The 20,949-nt window shown below is 38.3% G+C and overlaps 1 long non-coding RNA gene across 1 annotated transcript; it reads right to left on the reverse strand.

Moving 5' to 3' along the window:
- Window positions 1-12,750: 12,750 nt before the first annotated feature.
- LOC123629940 lies at window positions 12,751-20,855 on the reverse strand. The gene is made up of 5 exons (XR_006732408.1): window positions 20,770-20,855; window positions 15,978-16,053; window positions 14,847-15,042; window positions 13,684-13,912; window positions 12,751-12,835 (listed from the first exon to the last, which is right to left on the reverse strand). It is a non-coding gene; the product is annotated as an uncharacterized LOC123629940 (long non-coding RNA).
- Window positions 20,856-20,949: the final 94 nt, after the last annotated feature.

Here is a 20,949-nt window from a genome sequence, read left to right on the forward strand (position 1 = left end):
AGTGGCAGGTATTTACAGCTTCTCCCCACTGCTCACATCACCGCCTCAGCTCCGCCTCCTGTCAGATCAGCAGCATCATTAGATTCTCACAGGAGCTCAAACCCTACTGCGAAGTGCACATGCAAAGGATCTAGGTTGCTGCCACTTATGAGAATCTAATGCCTGATGATCTGCAGTGGGGCTGAGGCTGTGATGCTAACGGTGGGAGCGGCTGCAAATACAGATTATCATTAGCAGAGAGGTTTGTATGATTATTTCATTATGTATTATAATGTAGTAAGTATAGAAATAAAGTACAGAATAAATGTAATGTGCTTGAATCATCCTGAAACCATCCCCCCTACCCCCTGTCCATGGAAAACTTGTCTTCCTTGAAACCAGTCCCTGGTGCCAAAAAGGCTGGGGACTGCTAATATATACTATATATTAACATACAGTTGTAGTATATGTAGACTGTACACACACACACACACACACACACACACACATATATGGAGAGAGAGAGAATTAAAATGCAGCATAATAAATGCCAAGAGGGGAAGTACAGAGTTCTCTGGGACATGTTACAGGGACCCCTAACTCTGCCTTCGAGGAATATATATACATGTGTGTGTGTGTGTGTGTGTGTGTGTGTGTGTGTGTGTGTGTGTGTGTAAACATATAAAATAGGCTAGAAAACATATATACATAAGCTTGAAACAACAGGCTTTCAATAAATAATTGCTGGCTTGTTCATAGTTGTTGTTACATAAACTAAGTATAAAATAAAGTCTAAACTGAAAATGCTCAGGTGTCAAATTCACAGAGTAGGAAACCTCCATTGCCTGTAATCCTGGGGCACAGAACAAGGAGGAGGCGACCTGGTAAAGTATGTCCAACACTTCTACAGAGACAGAGACAACTGACAGACACGAATGGTGGCCTTTCCCTAACAGCATTGCCACAGGTGGTGACCAGAAACGTGCCAGGCCTCTGCCATAAGATCAGGGTCCACCCAGGCCAGGACTCTGTCCTGCTCTAATGACAGTCCTTTGTTCCCAGGAGAATATGAAAGCCTCCTCCACTTTGATTGCATCCTATCACACTGATCACCCTGAACCGCAGATGCTCAGTGTTTTCCCAGGGCTACATGTCACTTTTCTTATTTATTTCCCCTTCTGTCTCCTCTGTGAACCATCTTCCATCTGTGGAAATGAAACCTGCATTGAGAGAATAAGGGAAGACTGGCTTTTCATTATATGTCTACTTTTTTTTAAGTTCTTTTTTTACTTTTTCCTGTGTGTTGTATAACATTTTCAGTTAAAAAAATGAGTTTGACAGAATAAAACTCTACATGTTGCCATCAACCATTCTTCCTGCCATCATTATAATATTAGCAGCAGCTAGACTCAAGCGAGACTTGCAGCCGGCCAGGAAGATTTGCTTTGATTCCAGCCTCTGACTCAATCCCATTTCTGCTGTAAAGTAGGGCAGTGAGATACAGCAGCAGAACTGGCCTCTTGCGCTCCATTTATTCCAGTGCTGCAAAACTATTTGACTTTCTTTAACTCCAGAAGGGCCAGTGCACAGGATGCAGCTCCCTGTGACCTCCCTGGTGAGTTATTCTCTGAGCCCCTGTCAGAGGTTGGGTAAGAGAGAGAGACATGAAAAGGGGAAACCTACTGTGTAGTAATCCTCTTACCCAATATATTGGGTAGAAAGAAGCACAATGCTAACAGATAGTCAATTATTATACGATAACCCATTCTTTCATTGATCTAGAAGTTTCACAGTGGCTGACACTCACAGGACTCCAAATCCTTGCGTTATTCCTTCTTTGTGCTTTTACTAGGTGTCTCTGCCTCCTACTGTAAGTGCCTCTTCCCCTCCCCTAGCTCGTGACCTCTCTGCTCACTTGGCTTCTTTTCTCTCCAAAACCCAGCTCTGTTCTCTGCTTTGGTGCTTAGCTACCACCTCTGCACCGAGGACCACGGAATGAAAGAAAGCAGGATGGATGGTTTGGAATTGGTCACAGGAAGCCAGAAGAGAAAATGAAGGAAAACAAAACTGAAAGGAAGGGAAGCAAACATTCTCTCCCGCTGGCAAAATATATTTTAGGAAAATAGACTCTAATTTAGTTGTGTGAAGGCAGGTCTCGCCTTTCACCGCAAAATCATGGCCATCTTCTGAGAGTCAAACCAATTGAAGTTGATTCCTCTGGTCATAAAGACCTCATACGGACTTGTTTTTATATAAATTTTTTTTTTTTTTTTGAGACCGAGTCTCACTCTGTTGCCTGGGCTAGAGTGCCGTGGTGTCAGTCTTGCTCACAGCCACCTCAGACTCCTGGGCTCAGGCAATCCTCCTGCCTCAGCCTCCCAAGTAGCTAGGACTGCTGGCATGTGCCACCATGCCCAGCTAATTTTTCTATATATATTTTTAGCTGTCCGCTTAATTTCTTTCTATGTTTAATAGGGATGAGGTCTCGCTGTTGCTCAGGTGGGTCTCGAACTCCTGAGCTCAAATGATCCGCCCGCCTCGACCTTCCAGAGTGCTAGGATTATAGGCATGAGCCACCTCACCTGGCCTATATAAATATTTTTAATTAATACATGCCTTCATCAAATACAAGAAGGATTAAGCTTTACCACTCACCAGAGACCCTGAAATTAGATTGATTGTCTGCATCTTAATTTGCTTTTTCAACACCACTAATTCATTTTTACTAGGTCTCTAATTAGCTTTATCTATTTCTCATTCTGCTTGGCAGACTCAAATGCCTGCAGCTCACCAGTCAGCCTCTGCAACCTTTAGGTACTGCTCTCTGCACAGTATATTAATTTTTAAATTATCTAGCACACTGTGAGGAAGAACATCAATTAATTTCCATATGAGAGCCAGGCTAACACCTCTTCTTCCTCCCCCCCCCAAGAATGGTGAAATTTAAATGAAGGAAAGGGACAATATTAGGGAGAATTGAACCAAAGTCAAGAAGTTTTCACTCATATTACAGAATCTGCTGCCCTTGAAGCACCTTCCATCGGAACCAGTAGCTTTGACATCATTACTGTAGTGAATAAATGCTCCCCTGATGGTACTTGTTAACCAGAGAGTGACCCATGAAACAGTGGTAAATGGAAGGCAGGAACATTTAATATCATGTTTCTTGATGTATCTCAGGCCGCAAGAACAGTACCTGGATGTGGTAGGCAATTGATAACAACTTGTTGAATGAATTTATTATAAACACTAGATTTTGCATAAGGCAAACACTGCTAATGCTCCCCAAACTGAAACATGTAAAATAGAGACAGAAGACAGGATGGTTTGCAGCAAGTAGAAAAGACAAGCAAAGTCAGAGAAAACACTAGCTAAGTTGTCATGACAAATGATTGAGAAGCAGATAATTCTTACCTCCTTGCTGGGCAGCTGTTGTCTATCAAGAATATCGCTTCCATATAGACATATCCATATCACACAGCAGATGAGGTGATCAGAGACATAATACGATTTATGTGGAGAGAGTAATTGTGAGAGCCTATTCTAGGCAGACCACATGTAAAGAATTGGCTTAATTCTGAGCCCTACAATTTAGGCAGGACATTGACAAACAGGTGGCCTCCAGAGGGACAGATGGAAACGGGAGGGCATGTGAAGAAAGGCTGTAGTATCTGGGAATTTTTAATCTAAAGCAAGTATCTGAAGGGCTGGTAGCATCTGTATTAAACCAGACGGAAGAAGCGGATCAATGAAAACAGATACTTAGCTCAGCATAATAATATTTAAAGCAAATAAAGTGACCCCGGCTGCCATTCTAGCTTAGGCTTTCAGTATTTCTCACCTGTATAGGTGGACTAGTCTCTTTATTGAATTCCCTACCATCTGACTTCCCCATCCCAATCTGTCCCAATGCACCCCTGCCAATAATGCCAGCCTGGCATTTCTAAAGTGCAACATTCACTGCATCATATCTAAGCTCAAAATCTCTTTAGTGGCTTCCAACTTTTCCTGTTGTACCTGATTCAAATTTCTCAGTCAGGGAGGATGCCACAGTAAGGCACAATTTACCCTTCCAGGGATCTTCCATGTACCCCACAGACACGCTATTATCCCAGCTAAGCAAAGCCTCTCATTCTTCCTCAAACCAACATTACACTTGCAAATGTCAGTCCTGGTTAATCTCTCTCCATGTGACATGATTCCTGAGCATCTCTGTCTGCCAAAAATCTCACCACCTTTTAAAGGACCCTTACAATTCCTTCCCATTTTTGATGAGATGAACAATTTATTATTCAAAAAATATTCAAAATCTCCCTCAAAGAGAAAGTTGTCTTTGTTTTGGAAATCCCCTTAGTAACTTCATGAGATAGGAAGAAAATCGAAACAGCAGAATCCCAAACAAGAAAGAGGAATGGTTAAGTGTCTGCACATGGGGAAAAGAGGGGACAAAAAACAGAGTTTGTTTTTCCTTTTTGCTAATACAGAGGGGTGGATACAGGAGAAAGAATGGCATGGAAAGGATTTTTGTAGGGTGAAACAGAACTGTGAGATTCGCCTGCTAGGATCACCACTGCTGTGTGGAGCGTGGATTGAGGTATGAGAAGGGAGGGCAGTTGCATTGATCTAGATGATGATCATGATGGCGCCACAGCCAAGGGCATGGTAAGTAGAGACGGTGAGAAATGGTCCGGTTGAAGACATTCATTGGGCAGATCCACCAGGATCACTGATGATCATATGTGGGGAGGGGACGAATCACAGTTAAGACCTCAACCTCTGACTTGAGCAACTGGGCGGTTGGTTGTTAGAGCCAATACTGAGATCAGCAACAGTGGGGTGGGGGAGGTGGAAAACAAACATTCCATTTTGGATGATTATGTCTCAGGTGTCTGTGAGATATACAAACGGAAATAGTAACCAGGCAATTGGATAAGTAAGATGAAAGCCCAAAGGAAAGATCTAGCTTAGAGAGATAAGTTTGGGAGCTATCATGATGAGGTGGCATGTAAAATTATTAAAATTGATTAAATTACCTAGGGAAAGGAAAAAAATGGGAGAGAAAAGAGGCCGGCCTAGTTCCTGGTCTTTGGAAATCCCAAAATTGGGGTTGGATGAAAGAAAAGGAAACTTCAATGCGGACAGAGGAAAGACAGCCCAAGGGGAAGGGGCACACACGAGGGGTAATGCATGCAGGCAAGATGACCGGAGACTCACCCAGGAGCAGAGAATGCTAACCACATCAGTGTTACAGAGAAACCAAATAACAGGTGAACATAAAGTCGATTTCACCTCCATAAAGCTGCTAATTCCTTTATTCCTACTGAATGCATGAAGAGATTGGATGCTGAACTTTTGAAGGCAGGAGACTTTGATAAGAGCGTGAACTCTTCCTCTACGATAGCAAGAGCAAGAAAAATATGGATACACTTAGAGATTCCCAAGTCTCCACAGAGCATAATGTCCCTGCAGGCAGCAGCTCTCTGAGAGAGGAAGCAGCTAATGATCTCACCTCCGCAGGACTCCAACACCTGCAGTCCCCTTAACTCTGAACTCCAGCAACACGATGTCAGTATGCCTTTCACAGCAGCAATTTGCGGATTTGCCTGCAAGAATATAAATTCCTTGAGGGTATAAACAATGCTTGTCTGCGTTCTGTGTGGCACCCAACACAGTATCTAGTTAGAAGTCTTCAATGTGTACTTTGCAATTAAGATCATAGGTTTTTTTCCTTTGAAACATTGCTGGAAAGTTCTCAGCATCACCAGTGTATTATAAAAGATAGAAGAACCTGACCCAGAAATTAGTAAAATCACAAATGACTTAATCTATAAATATATTACTTTTCCAATTTAAGAGAAAATCCTCACATGAGCTAAAGAAAAATAAAAAGGATTAATTACACAAGCGACAGGGCTATTTGATAACATATTAGGGATCGGGTAAGAGAAAAGCTCAAAGCTGAGTTCAGTATTTCTTCTGAACTGAAGATTGTAAGAGGAGCATGCCAGAAACAAAAGCCATAGTGTTTGCAGAAAATGTACTTTAAAATAATTTACTCCAGGGCTTCAAATTGCAATGTTCACTCACAACCCAAGGATCTGGAGTTCCAGGAGTGGGTTATGCCAGATGATGTTGCTTTTATGTCTCACACAGAGTAACCCACCATGGCCTTTCATTCAGAGCATATTACCCAGTTTACAGTCTTAAGAGACGGGAAAAGTAATCTTGGGATTTATAGAAGAGGCTTATGCAAAATAAGTGAGTCCAGAGGTAAGAGGAATTTTTAGGGAGAAGGCTAGAAAGAAATAAGAAAAAGCAGAGGTGAGGTTAAGCTATTTTTAAAAAGTCTTGAATAAAGTAGGATGCGGTACTCTGTGCAAGTAGGAAAGGGAGGTGGGTGCATCAGAGAGGTGACAGAGAAGTTACTTCCGTTGCTGACCACAAATCTCACATTTTTATGTTTTCTGCACGAAGTAACTTGCAATTCCTTAACTCAATACTTTTGAAACAATGGTAATCTGAGCCCTCAGATTCTCCAACCAGAGCAGGACAAGTCTTTGCCACTATTCCCCCAGTTTTTAACAGAACTTCCAGATAACGCTATTGGTTTTCCAGGATGCTGGGGACCATCGGAACCTGCTCTGCCAGGTGGGTTTGCAGGCTCTGTGGACCACTTCAGCTGGTCTAATTTATCCATCTTGGAAAAGATCTCACAAACTACAGAAAATGCTTGAATATTAGAATCCAGAACCTTCCTTCCAGAACACACAAAAGCCTTAGTCCAACTTACTCATTTTAAAAAGGAGAAAAATGAGACACGGAGATACTATGTGAATTGCACAGCTAAGACAAGAACTACTGATCCAGCATGATACCATGAATAAGTTTCTGAACTTGCGCGTCAATTTTTTCATCTGTAAGTATGATGATGATCACTTTGCTGGGTGGTGAGAGACAAAATAACTGAGGTATGTAAAATACATAGCACAATGATCAGCTTGATTGACACACAGCAGATGCTGAATAAGTTGGTCTCTCTCTTTCACGCTGTCTTAGACCCAGGACATGATACTTTACCTAATGCTATCAGAAACAACCATTAAATCAAACACAAAACTTTTTCTAGTTTCAAGTGCACCTAGAGAAAGGAATTTTCAGGGTCCCCTTCTTATTCCAAATGAAGCATGTTTTTTCATGTTGCACCCACAGTTAGATTATTAAATACCTTGGACTATTTAAAGAGATTTATGTTGCTTCTTAAATACTACCTTTATTTTTTCCCCTTTTTTTTTTTATCTCAGCATATTATGGAGGTACAAAACTTTAGGTTAGGTATATTGCCCTTGCCCGCCGCCCCGCCCCCCCCAGAGTCCAAGCTTCAACCGTGTCCATCCCCTAGACAGTGTGGATCGCACTCATTATGTATGTATACACCCATACCCTCCCCTCACACATCTGGCCGACACCCGATTAATGTTATTCCCAAATGTGCTCTTAGGTGATGATCAGTGAAATCAATTTGATGGTGAGTACATGTGGTGCCTATTTTTCCATTCTTGGGATACTTCACTTAGTAGAATGGGTTCCAGCTCTATCCAGGAAAATACAAGAGGTGCTATTATCGTCATTGTTTCTTATACCTGAGTACTACTCCATGGTATACATATACCACATTTTATTAACCCACTCATGTATTGACGTGCACTTGGGTTGTTACCACCTCTTTGCAATTATGAATTGTGCTGCTATAAACATTCGAGTGTAGATGTCTTTTTTTATAGAATGTCTTTTGTTCTTTTGGGTAGATGCCCAGTAATGGGATTGCTGGATCAAATGGTAGTTCTATTTGGATCTCTTTGAGATATCTCCATATTACATTCCACAGAGATTGCACTAATTTGCAGTCCCACCAGCAGTGTATGAGTGTTCCTGTCTCTCTGCATCCACACCAACATTTATTGTTTTGGGACTTTTTGATAAACGCCATTCTCCCTGGAGTTAAGTGATATCTCATTGTGGTTTTGATTTGCATTTCCCTGATGATTAGAGAAGTTGAGCACTTTTTTATATGTTTGCTGGTCATTATTCTGTCTTCTTTTGAAAAGTTTCTGTTCATGTCCTTTGCACATTTATTGATGTGGTTGTTTGATTTTCCCTTGTTGATTTTCTTAAGTTCTATATAGATTCTTGTTATCAGCCCTTTATTGCATGTATAGAAAGCAAATATTTTCTCCCATTTTGTAGGCTGTCTATTCACTCTAATGACAGTTTCCTTGGCTGTGCAAAAGCTTTTTTATTTGATCAGATCCAATGTGTTTATTTTGATTGCTGCTGTGATTGCTTTGGGGGTCTTCTTCATAAATCCTTTACCTAGGTCAATGTCTAAGAGACTTCCCAACACTTCTTCCAGAATTCTTAAGATTTCATACCTTAGGTTTAAGTCTTTTATCCAACGTGAGTTGGTTTTTGTGAGGAGTGGGGATCTAATTTTAATCTTCTACGTGTGGATATCCAGTTTTCCCAGCACCACTTATTGAATAGAGATTATTTTCCGTAATGTATGCTTTTGTATGCTTTGTCGAAGATTAGATGACAATATGAGGATGGTATTATAACTGGAATCTCGGTCCTATTCCAAAAGTCTGTATCTCTGTTCTTGTGCCAGTACTATACTGTTTTGGCTACTATAGCCTTGTAGTAAAGATTGAAGTCTGGCAGACTGATGCCTCCCAATTTGTTCTTTTTGCTTAAGATTGCTTTGGCTCTACAAGGTCTTCTCTGGTTCCAGAAGCAGTGTAGAATTATTTTTCCTAAATCTGTAAAGAATGATGGTGGAATTTTGATATGGATTACATTAATTCTATAGATCACTTTAGGTAGAATGGACATTTTAACAATATTGATTCCACCAATCCATTAACACGGTAGGGATTTCCATCTGTGCACATCCTCTACACTTTCTCAGTGTTTCATAGGTTCACCCTATACATATCTCTCACATCCCTTGTTATATATATTTCTAAATATTTAATTTTCTTTGATGCTATTGTGAAAGGTGTTACATTTTTTATTTGATTTTTGGCTTGACTGCTATTGGCATATATGAACACCATTGATTTGTAGGCATTTAGTTTGTATCCTGAGACTTCACTGAATTTATATATCAATTCCAGGGGTCTCTTGTTTGAATCTTTGAGATTTTCTAGGTATAATAGCATATCACCAGCAAAGAGTGAGAGTTCGACTTCTTCTGCCCCTATTCAGACATGCTTAATTGCCTTCTCTTGTCTGATTGCTATGGCAAGCACTTCCAGCACTATGTTGAATAGAAGTGGAGATAGTGGGCAAACTTGTCTGGTTCCAGTGCTAAGTGGGAATGCTTTCAATTTTTCCCCATTCAGTATGATATTGGCTGTGGGTTTATCATATATGGCCTTAATAATTTTAAAGAATGTTCCATCTATGCCTATTTTGTTAAGGGTTTTTATCATAAAAGTGCACTGTATTTTATCAAATGTTTTTTCTGCATCTATTGAGAGAATCAGATAGTCTTTATTCTTGCTTTATTCATGTGGTAAATTACATTTATAGATTTGCATATGTTGAACCATCCCTGCATCCCTGGGATAAAGGGACCCCACCCCCTGGTCATGGTGAATTACTTTTTAAATGCTCTTGGATTTGGTTTGCTAAAATTTTGTGGAGGATTTTTGCATCTATATTCACAAGAGATTTTCATCTGTAGTTTTCTTTTTTTTTGCTACATCTTTTCCTGGCTTCGCCATCAAGGTGATATTGGCTTCACAGAATGAGGTGGGGAGGATATCATCCTTCTCAATGTTGTTGAATAATTTCTGCAGTATAGGCATGAGTTCTTCTTTGTAACTTTGGTAAAATTCAGGTTGAATCCATCTGGTCTGGGACATTTTGTTTTGTTGTTGGTGGAAGACTTTTAATTGCTGCTTCAATTTCTGTGCTTGATATTGGTCTGGTCAGGAATCCTATTTCTTTCTGATTGAGCCTAGATATGTTCTGTGTAAGCATTTGGAACTTGAAACTTCTCTTTAACTTTAAGACTGTTTCCAAAAGTTAATCAGAAATAAACAAATGAAGGAATGAATGATCAGAAAAAGTGAAAAGCCTTAGGCAAATTTTATTTCTCCAAGAAGAAAGAGTCATATAAATCAGTGCTTAAAATTAAAATTATAAACAGCTGACATTTTGGCAGTCCAAGGATGTAAAACTGGCTTTCATTTGCAAGATCTACTTAAAAGTCTTTCACATTGTATACATTTTTTTAAAAAATTGGCACATATTTCCATGATGCTTTCTAAAGAATGTCTTCATTTAGATTTGACTCATCAGTGAATCTAGAGAGGAAGCTCTTCCACAGAAGAGTATCCAGCAGCACCTGGAAAGGAAAGACAGAGTATTCTTTACCTAACAGATTTCATTGGAACTAAGTGAAGGTGAGTAAAAAACAGTCAAGAAGTTTATCAGCGTGTTAATAGCAAAAAATATGTATGCACAAATGTAATATAAAATTATTATTAAATATAATTTGCCTGTAGTTGCACATTGAATTAATTGTCATTGTGGTTAGGTATCAGAGCTTCTGCTTTTCTGAGTCTTCATTCACTTACTCAACAACTATGTGCTAAGGTACTATGACAAGCACTGGTATACAAGGTAAGGATGATACAGCCACATCATTGACCTCAATAATCATATAGTATACTATGAAAAAGAAAACAGACAAATAGGCAATTTCCATGCAGAGTCATAGAGACTATAACAAGTTTAAAAGAAGGCACAATTGGAACACACAGAAGGGCCATATGACTAAGTCTTCTCTCCAACACTATAAACTTTGTGATGCAGTGATATGGAAGCTGATAGCTGAGAGATGAGGAAAATGTGTGCCAGATAGAGGGCAGCAGCAAATGCAAAGTGCTGGACGTGAGGAGGAATGCTGTAGAATTCTAAGTAGTGGAGTTTAGTGAGATGCTACGGCAAAGGGGCAGAGTAGGTACGTGGTAAGAGATAAGGCTGAATAAACTAACAAGAACCACATTAATATGGGTGCTTTCTCCCATGCTAAGAAATATGGAACTTTTTCTGAGGGCAAAAGTACACCAATGATATAGTGAATGACTCATTTACAATGTCACCCGTCAGGTGACTGCATGTGAACTGCAAGTGCTTGGCTAAATGTTGCTAGTGAATCTGGGGTCTTTTGGCCTGAAGTTGCTAACCTAAAGGTAGAAAGTTGATGATGCATTGGTTTTCTGAGAATAGTTCCAGTGTGCTGGCTGACACACTGACAGATTCATGGGGATGGCAGGAGTAAATAAAGTGTAGAGCCAGAAAAAAAAAGTTACATACACTTCATGAGATTTGTAAAAAGCTATGAAACATGGTGATGCAATCACGAGGCACAAGTATACTCTTCAGTATGAATGCTAGTGTTTTCACATCTTTAATTACATGTGTGGATCAGGAAATATTTAATGTAGTATCTATTAACCAAACAATGGAGAGGAAAGCCACTTGTTTTTTACAGTTGATCTCAGAAATCATTTTGTTAATCTCAATTTAATTCATAAAATTTGACAAGATACCTTCTTCCAATTCTATAGTTATTTCTTCATAATATTCCTGCCGCATCTCAAATAAGTCAAATACTATTTATAATATTTAGGTAAATCAGATATATTTTCATGAGACTATTGTCAAGACTAAACTTCACTTGAGAAGTGCTTAAATAGAAAAATACTCATAGAAATAAAATAAAATTCCTATTTATTTACATGCAGACAATAGAGAATATATATGTGTGATGCTACTTACATTAATCTAATAAAAAGCACAATTAATATTGGTCTATTGAATATACATCATTTCAAAAGGGTGACATTTTCTCTTATTAGTACAAAGGGTGGAGAATTCAAGTAACATTTTCACATGAATGTGTTACTTTGTAATTCTCAGAAAAATCCTGCCTTTTATATAAAAGTATGATGAGTTCTTCTCACTTTGATGGATTTTTCCTTAAAATTAAGTTGCTATAGTCCACTTCTAGAAAATTAAAATTTTAAAATACGCTTTATGCTGCTAACTTTTTAGCTCAAAATCTTAAATACACACATGAGGAAAGTGGCACTATCATAATGTCATGTGAATATTGTGACAGAGATTAAGTAAAAATATTTTGCTGTCTGTATTATGACTAACGTTTTTTCATATGAACACAAAGAGTTTATACAATTTGCTTGAAAAAAGGATAAATATGCATTACAGGCAGTTTTCAAACCTAGTTTCTTTGATTCATGATTTTCTAGAATTAGAATAAGGCAAAAAATATGTAGTTCTTTAATTGTTACTTTGATTTATTTTCAGAAATTAGTACCAAGTTTTTGAAACATCTGACTACTTGTAGATGCAATTATCTACTTGTTTATGAAATGTGTGAAAACATTTCAAACTATATTGTAAATGTTCTCATCTAGAAGTTTCTTATTTAAATCTTTTATATAAAAGATATTGTCCCTCTATCCTCCTGCCTAAGCCTCCCAAGTAGCTGGCACTGCCATATGCACTACCGTGCTGAGCCTTTAAAATTCTCCCCCTAGTCAAAAATGGTGAAACATTGGACAAATATCTTAAACTGGGTCAAGTATACTTGAACTATTTTTTTTTTTCCTAAACAGCTCTACAATTACCATAGCTTTTCATTGTTGGATTCATTTTGAGATTTTCCAGAAACAGATTCTTTCGTGAAATCAAATTTTGGATTGGGATGCTCTTCTTACATCTTCAGGGGACATGGGCACCATGTTTGGCATTCCATGGAGTTCTGGGTAGGAAGAATATAATTGATTCTGTTTGGTCATCATTGGTGTTTAAAGACTCTTGATGGTCTTTGCAATCATAGTCACAATCATTCAAATGATACCAACACAGAGAGACAGAAGTGAATGCCATTTTAAAAATTCAGATGTTTGCTTGATTTCACTATTTAAAAAGTGCTGTGCAATTGCCCATCAACAGGCACATTTTACAGAATTGAGATAAAAATACTGTAATTTCCATGGGAATTAAAGATGTATTACTACTTATGTGTAAGAAAAAGAAAAATCTTTTAATTTAAAAAAAGAAGTTAATCTTTGTAGTTCCACAGGTTTATTTAATTCATAAAACTTATTTATCTTGGATTGTTATAAATAATAAACATCCAGATGTGGTTAAGTGTTTGGATGCCAATCATTCCCTTATGATTAAGGGCGGAAAATTTGATGTGGTAGAGGAAAACCTTAAAAGTGTTATGAATCACAACCACAGTCAAACTAAAATCAATTAGAAGGAAGCCAAAGCACCTTTCAATATACTTTCTGTTATTACGCAATAAGATTCAATCTCTAAAATTTAACTTAAATGCAGCTTTTAAAGAAATTTAAAAAGTGTCATTTTCATTACATATATTGAATAGCATTAATATTACTACATAGGTAACTCTTGAAAATGGGAGCTGCAGGGACTTTAAGAAAATGGAAAAATTTCCCTTTCCTCTCTTTATTAACACAGAGAATTATAACCTTTGCTTAGCATGCATAGGTCCTTTAAACAACTCAGTATTTCACCAAATAAAAACAAGTATTATATCAGAAATTGGAAACCCAAAGGAAAGAAGATAATATAACTAACCTCACTCAAGTTGTTCTTCATGCTGGTATGTGAAGTCCATGGGCAGGAAAGAGAGAACGTTGAGTATTCTTTTGAAGTAAATTCTCTGTGAAGACCTAAACCATTATTAAGATTGCCACCAGGACGTGACTATAGGACTGTCCAGGAGTGGTAAAGAAAGTTCTGGTCTCCTGTCTCCACAAAAAGATTGCTACTGAATGCTGCTAGTCTCTCAGTAGTTCTGTGTAGACTGCAAAAGACAAAGCTTAGTAGTTCATTTTTTTCCGAAATGATTCCTCAATGATTATATTTTTTAAAAGGTGACCTTGAGAGTAAATGGAATTTCCCACTAAATAGTGTTTTAACTCGGAAAATGTGTCACAGCATGCCTACTCTGTGCAGTTATAGTTTTGCAATTGTTCTAAAGAAGTATAAGCATTCCTAGAGTAATGTCTAAAAATAGTAATTCAAATAAAGTAAGGAGTAGAGAGAAATCTCTGACAATAATGTGAGGCTTAACAGGTAACACTTGCTGCCTTCTGGAATGGGTCTATTTATAAGATTCTTGAGGGTGTCATTAGAAATACTTGTATTTAAAGGGTTAGTAAGTGAAACATTACTAACCTATTGGAAATATGTTATTTGCTTGACTATAATTGCCATTCACTATGTGTAAGTAGATCAAAACACAACATTGTATTTCTTAGATACATACAGTAAAATGCTTATCACTAAGAAAAGGTAGATATTATTGTATTTAGTAAGGCAGTATAAAGAAGTTAATGTACTGAGTGCCAGAAACAACCAAGAGTAGTTGCAGTAATTGACTCTTTTGGTTTACTTTGTAATCTTTCAAAAAGTAGTTAAACTCATTAATATTTCCATTTAGGGACTGGTAACAAGCAATTTTATAACAGCATCATGGTCTAAATTATAAGACTTCAAAAATATTTAGCTGAAAGCCTATTAGGTCAGGTTAATGACATGAGAATATTAAGGGGAAAGAAAGTCATAATAAAACAAAAAATATGGAGAGATGTAAACTGTTCTGGACTACCATTAAAATTATAGTATGTACTTAGCTTTCACGTCCCACTAATGTCATAAACCTGTCTTACTAAAAAGCATGTTTTCAAGGCAAATTAATGAACTAAATTTATTTTCTATTCCATACTTTGACTTACTTTTTAATTTTGTTTGACAAGTATTTTCTAGCTTCCAATTCTAATTGATAGAGGTGCTTGTATTTTCCCAATTCAATATAATGAAAGTCTTCTCAAGAAGTTTTCCTGTTGGAGACTTCAGATTCAAGATCTTTCATTCTGAGTTCCATGTGACTTCTAAGTGAAGTTCTCTGTATTCTTCAGATGCTGCTTGTGCCTGAATCAAATTAAAAGGATACATTTTTAGCAGTGAAAACCTGAACAATTCTTGCATATTTGTTTCCTTCACTTTTCAATCAGACAGCCATTTTATTTTATTTTATTTTATTTTATCTTAAATTTTCGAGACAATGTCTCCTGTCACCCAGATTGGAGTGAAGTGGCCCAATCATAGTTCGCTGCAGCCTCAAATTCCTGAGCTCAACCTATCCTCCTGCCTCTACCTCCTGAGTAGCTGGGACTGCAGGTGTGCACCACCATGCCTGGCACATTTTATTACTTTTTGTAGAGATCAGGTCTCATTATGATGCCCAGGCTGGTATCAAACTCTTGGCCTCAAGTGATCCTCCCACCTCAACCACCCTGGGAGGCATGAGCCACTACACCCAACCTCAGAGAGCAATTTTAAATATGTGACAAAAGAAGCTGAGGTTTAAAACATTTAACATCAATTGTCAACTAAATTGATAATTTCATCTGGCTTATAAAGAATTGAATCATTCCTCAATTACTACTTATGTGATCTGATAGTCCAAAGAAAAATAGGTGTAATTTAAAATTTTAAAATTTGAACAATTTAACAGAAATACACTTCAAGAATATGGTACAATTTCTAAATCACAATCTTTTTCTTTTCCTAATAGTCTTCTTTTATGCTAACTGGCCTAAATAATCAAATGATTCTTTAAGGAGTATCAGCCTTCTCAAAGATCCATTTAGTTATAATGATGACAGAAACTAAAAAAGCTAAAGGGAGCAACAGAGGCAACCTTCCTTCTAGAAATCTACAAATCCAATTGCTGTAATGGAAACAGAGGAAACACACACAATGTACACATCAAAAATATAATGTGCAGTGAAATAAAGTAAGTGCATTTCACAATTAACTAACCTGTAAAAATATATTGACTTGTTTGAATTTTTCTACAATACCTTTCTTGTGCTTTCTTCAATCTCTCACTTATAGTGTTCAACTTCACCACATTGAAAGTGCAAAAATCCTGTGGTGCTGGATGAAGTTAGGAGATATCAGTATATAAAGAGATGAATATACAGATTACATAGAGATATAAGTATAACCATGGGTTCATACACACACAGATTTTCTAGTTCTGACTGCCAAGAAGCAATGAAAATAAATCTTCGTTTCTATTTTTTTATCTTTCATTTTATTAGTTGTTTTTATTTCTTGGATTCTAAATAACATTTTCAACTATAAGGAATCAGGTCTTTGGAGAAATGATTGATTCTAGGACCAGGCCAATGAAAATACCAGATGATCCTGAAGCATCCTGTGGTGCCAAAAACAAATTTAAAAATGTGTCCAAGAACAAAACAAGAGGGCACGTCAAAGAGGCATGGAGCTTACCTGAACAAGCTACCAATTGCCAAAGCTAGCACTATCTGAGCAACAACAAGAAATAGTGTTATATTGGGGGGTTATAATTCAGAGTGAAATATAAATATACATGAGTCATACTAATAAAAATAATATGATGAATAAATAAATGGGAGAGAGGAATCATCTTTCCTATGGAAGAGTTTCCAATAATTTATGTAGAAAACATGGGGAAATAGAAAATCACTATTAGAACACCACAGCAGTAGTCACTGCAGGCAAGATCCAAAGTCGGATCGATATTATTGGGTGAAACCTGAAAACAAGAGATTTGTAAAACCTCAGTATATATTTAACCACATATTTACTACCTGCTGTGGTTAGTCTGATGCAATTATAACATACACAGTGTGGAAAGGGAAAGATAGTAAGTTCACACTGGAGAAACGTGGCAGACTCCACCTTAACCAGGTGATCATGGTTAATGTCAGCAGTGATATCTTGCCCCCGTATGATGTGAGGAAAAGGTTGCTTCACCTTTGTGTTATTCTCCCCACAAATCCATACCCCCAAACTATACAGAGAAGCATAAACTAGGGGAATTCTATAAATATATAATCTTCATTCATAAAAAGTGTCAAGGTCATGAAAAACAAGGAAAAAGTGAGAAACTGTCAAGATTTGGGAAGACTACAGAATCATAATGACTAAACACAACACTGTATCTAGTACTGGATCCTGGAACAGACAAAAATAGGAATGGGAAAATGGTAAAATTCTAATGAATTATACAATATATTTAATAGTATCATAGCAATGTTATTTATTTTTTTTTTAGTTTTGTTAAATGTATTATAGTTAAATAATATGTAAACCTTAGGGGAAGTTAAGAAAAGGACATGTGGAAATTCTGTGCAGTCTCTGGAATTCTTCCTTAAATCTAAAATTATTTCAAAATATATTTTTAAATAAAGCATGGAGGAGAATAAACTCTGCAAAGTATGGAGGAGAGCAGTAGGATTTTTGTTTTCATAGGGAGGTCAGAGAAGTTCTGACACCATTGTCATATTGTATCTCCAGCAAAGAGGAAGCCAAGCCTGGGCCATGTCTACAAAACCCTGACGACAGAGTGAACAGCAGATAGAGGGGAACTGAGGCAAGACGCTGGCATGTTCAGGGAAAAGCATAACAGCAAAACCAACAAGGCAGGTAAGACAGGGATGAGGTCAGAGAGGAGCACTGGGAGTGGCAGGAGGGATCTGTTAGCCCTGGGGAAGAATCTGGGCTTTGCTGTGTCACCTGAAACCATCTTAGGTGTTTGAACTGAGGGGTGGCTTGCACTGTCTTGAAGGCAAGACCCTCTTCTGGTTTCTGAGAATAAAATGTGGATGGGCAAGGACTAAGGCAGCAGAGGCCATCTGAGATAGAAAAGGACAATAAAAACTACAGCAAAAGATGATGCTATTGGGGTGAGAGCAGTGGTGGACAGGCAGTGAGGCCTCACAGATACCAGATAAAAGGATAATTTAGGGCCCCAGCACTGGTGGATATATGACATATGGGTTTAAGTGAAAGAGAGACAACAGGGATGACAGCAAGAACACTTTCCTAAGCTACTGGTATGATGTGGTTGCCATTAACTGAAAAACAGAAAGATTGGAGAGGGAGAAGATTGCAAAGCAGAAGAATGGGAGAATAGTGATTCCAAATGACTCCCAGGTACAAAGGCTAAGTGACCCCACAGGCAACTGGACATCCCAGACTGTAGATCAGGAGTGTGGGTCCAGGCTGGATATATAAACTCATGAGCCATCAGCACAGTGATGTTATTTAAAGTCATCAGACTATATAAACTTCCCTCTGAAATAAGTTTAGAAAAGAAAAACAAAGCAGAATAAAAACAAACTATCAAAGGAGTCTGCAAAGGAATGGTTCCTGAGGTAGGAGGGTAAATGAGAGAATGTGGTGTTCTAGAAGCCAAATGAAGACAGATTTAGAACTAGACAAGAGTGGGGATGAACAAGGCCAATGATTACTCCAATATTAAATTAAGATGAAGGCTAAGAATTAAACTTTGGATCTAGGAAGAGGCCAATGATGACTGACCATGGCAAAGTTGGTAGAAGGGGAAGATGGCTTGTATGAGTTCTATATAGAATTGGAGGAGAAGAATTGAAAACTGTAAATATTGATATAAATTGGAAAAGAGAAATAGAGTGGCTTGAGGAGAATATATGGTAAAAAAATAGGTATTATATATTTATATTCAATAAGCAAAAATTACAAAATAATAGTGAGGAGAAATTCTCAGTGCGTGAGGGGGCATTGGTCAATGTCTAGAGGTATATCCATGTGTAGAAGATGGTAGATAGATTCTAGTGCAAGGGGGAGGGTTTGGTGTGAAAGGAGCATGGGCAGTGAGCATGCCTATGGCATCAGGAGAGAAGGCAAGGGCATAGACACACACAGCATGCAGGTGGACAGGTGTGGAGGAAATATGGAAGATCCCTTCTGATTGTTTCTGTTTTCTCAGTCTCAGTAGGAAGAAGGACCTCGACCAAAGAGAGAGCACTGGAGGTTTTGGAGGTTTGCAGGAAGAAAAGCTGTGAAATATTTTTAAAAAATACCATGGGAGCATCACCAGACTAGAGAACATGTTAGAATTTGGGGGCAACACTGAATGCCTTCATGAAGTTACTGGTCATGTGTCAAAGTGACACCAAAGCTTAGATACCCTAGCAGAAATCTTGTCTGGATGAGATGCTGGTGGTTGATCATTAGATTCTTCACCTAGCCCAGGGCTGTTGGTTGAGGCCTGAGACCCATGGAGGAAGGGACAAAGAATCATATGTAAAAAAGCAAAAGAAAACACTGCACCACTAAAAGCTTTGAAATATTAACATTACTTTAAAGCACGTAAACAAAAGATGAGAAGATGACCATCTCTCCCCATCCCATCCCTCATCATGGAGCACCTCAAAGAATCTCCTGCTTTGGCACTGGTGGAATTTTCAGCCTTACCAGGTGAAAGTGGTGGTGACCTGAGGAGGATTATGGGACCTGTGAGTGTGCACAAGCAGGAGGACACTGCTGGACCCAAGAAGAGGAAAAAGATCAAGATGTGAACACCATGTGGTGACTGACTAGAACGTCTCACCACGAAGGTCCCTCTGAGAGTTCCCAGAAGGACCTGAATGTAGACTCTGTCGATAAAAGATTCATGAAGATTTGCTGTGGGAGGAGGAATTCTAAACACAAACCTTGCTCTGGCTGTTACGGAAGAGAAAGTCAAAAAGATTTGAAGCACAAGAAGACCTGACACATCACTGCTTGCTTGAAGACAGAAGAAAACCCATGAGATGGAGTGCAGATAGTTATGAGATGCCATGATTGGACCTTGGCTAACACCCAGCAAAGAAATAGACCCCATCCCTAAAACTGTGAGGAACTGAATTCTAGCAACCTGAATGAGCTTGGATGCAGACTTCTCCATAGAGCCTGCAGACAAAAAACCCACCTGGATAACACTTTGATTTCAGTCTTCTGATACCCTGAGCAGAGAATCCACCCAAACTGGGAGCTCTTTGTTAATAAATGAGTGTTGTTTTAAGCCCCTAAATTTGTGGTAGTTTGTTATGCAACAACAGAAAACTAGTACACTAGTCTTTATACATCTTTAGCGCAGGACCTCATGAGTTTTAGAACTAGGCCATTCGTGTCTGGTCGGTGGCACTCCGGGAACTCAGTGAACTGGGGCCATGGGACATCAGGTTCTCTCAAAGGCATCAACGTATTTGGAAAATTGTGCTCATCTCCACAGTGATGGAGTTAGTTCCTGAGATCTTTCCCCCAAACTTGTTGGGTTAACCTTTGACCATGATTCAGTTTTAAAGCCATTATATTATATAGCATAATTCTATCCACAGACTCCCATTTACTTATAGAAGAATAGTAGGACTTTAATAGGCTGTGAAACAGTTTTACTATGTTGATAATCACAAATGAGACCCTATTAACACTCATTATATCTGTGCCTCCAGTTCATTATTTGTTAGGATAATCAAATGAAGTTGTCACATGGGAGGACTATTGTTTTACTTGTGGAAATGACAGTTTTTTCCCCCAGGTGGCATGCTAATTCTCTCCAACCTAATCACCAGAAGATTCAAGGATTTAAAAAGGAATAAAATACACACACACACACACACACACACACACACACACACAAATTCTAACTTTAAGACAATTAAAATCTGGTTCTAGCCAAGTTGGAGAAGCCTCAGCATTACCATGTCTGCCCTGTTCCAACTAAAACCCTGGACCCTGGATATAACACAACAAGCAAGCATAGGAAGAATCTGAAAGGTGAAAAGAAGATGCACTTACTGGGGAATAACACAATGATGAGTTCCTTGGGTCTTCATTTTCTTCACATATGCTCTGGAGAGAGTGCTGCGGAAGCCTCCAATCAGGACCACTAATAGGCACAGACAAAACAAAACAAGAAGCCTGCTCTCCCAACCAAAGGATTGGAAAAGAATGGCCTAACAGCAGAAAACCTTGCTG

The sequence above is a fragment of the Lemur catta genome, unplaced genomic scaffold (genome assembly GCF_020740605.2).
Source record: "Lemur catta isolate mLemCat1 unplaced genomic scaffold, mLemCat1.pri scaffold_63_ctg1, whole genome shotgun sequence".
Lineage (NCBI taxonomy): Eukaryota > Metazoa > Chordata > Mammalia > Primates > Lemuridae > Lemur > Lemur catta.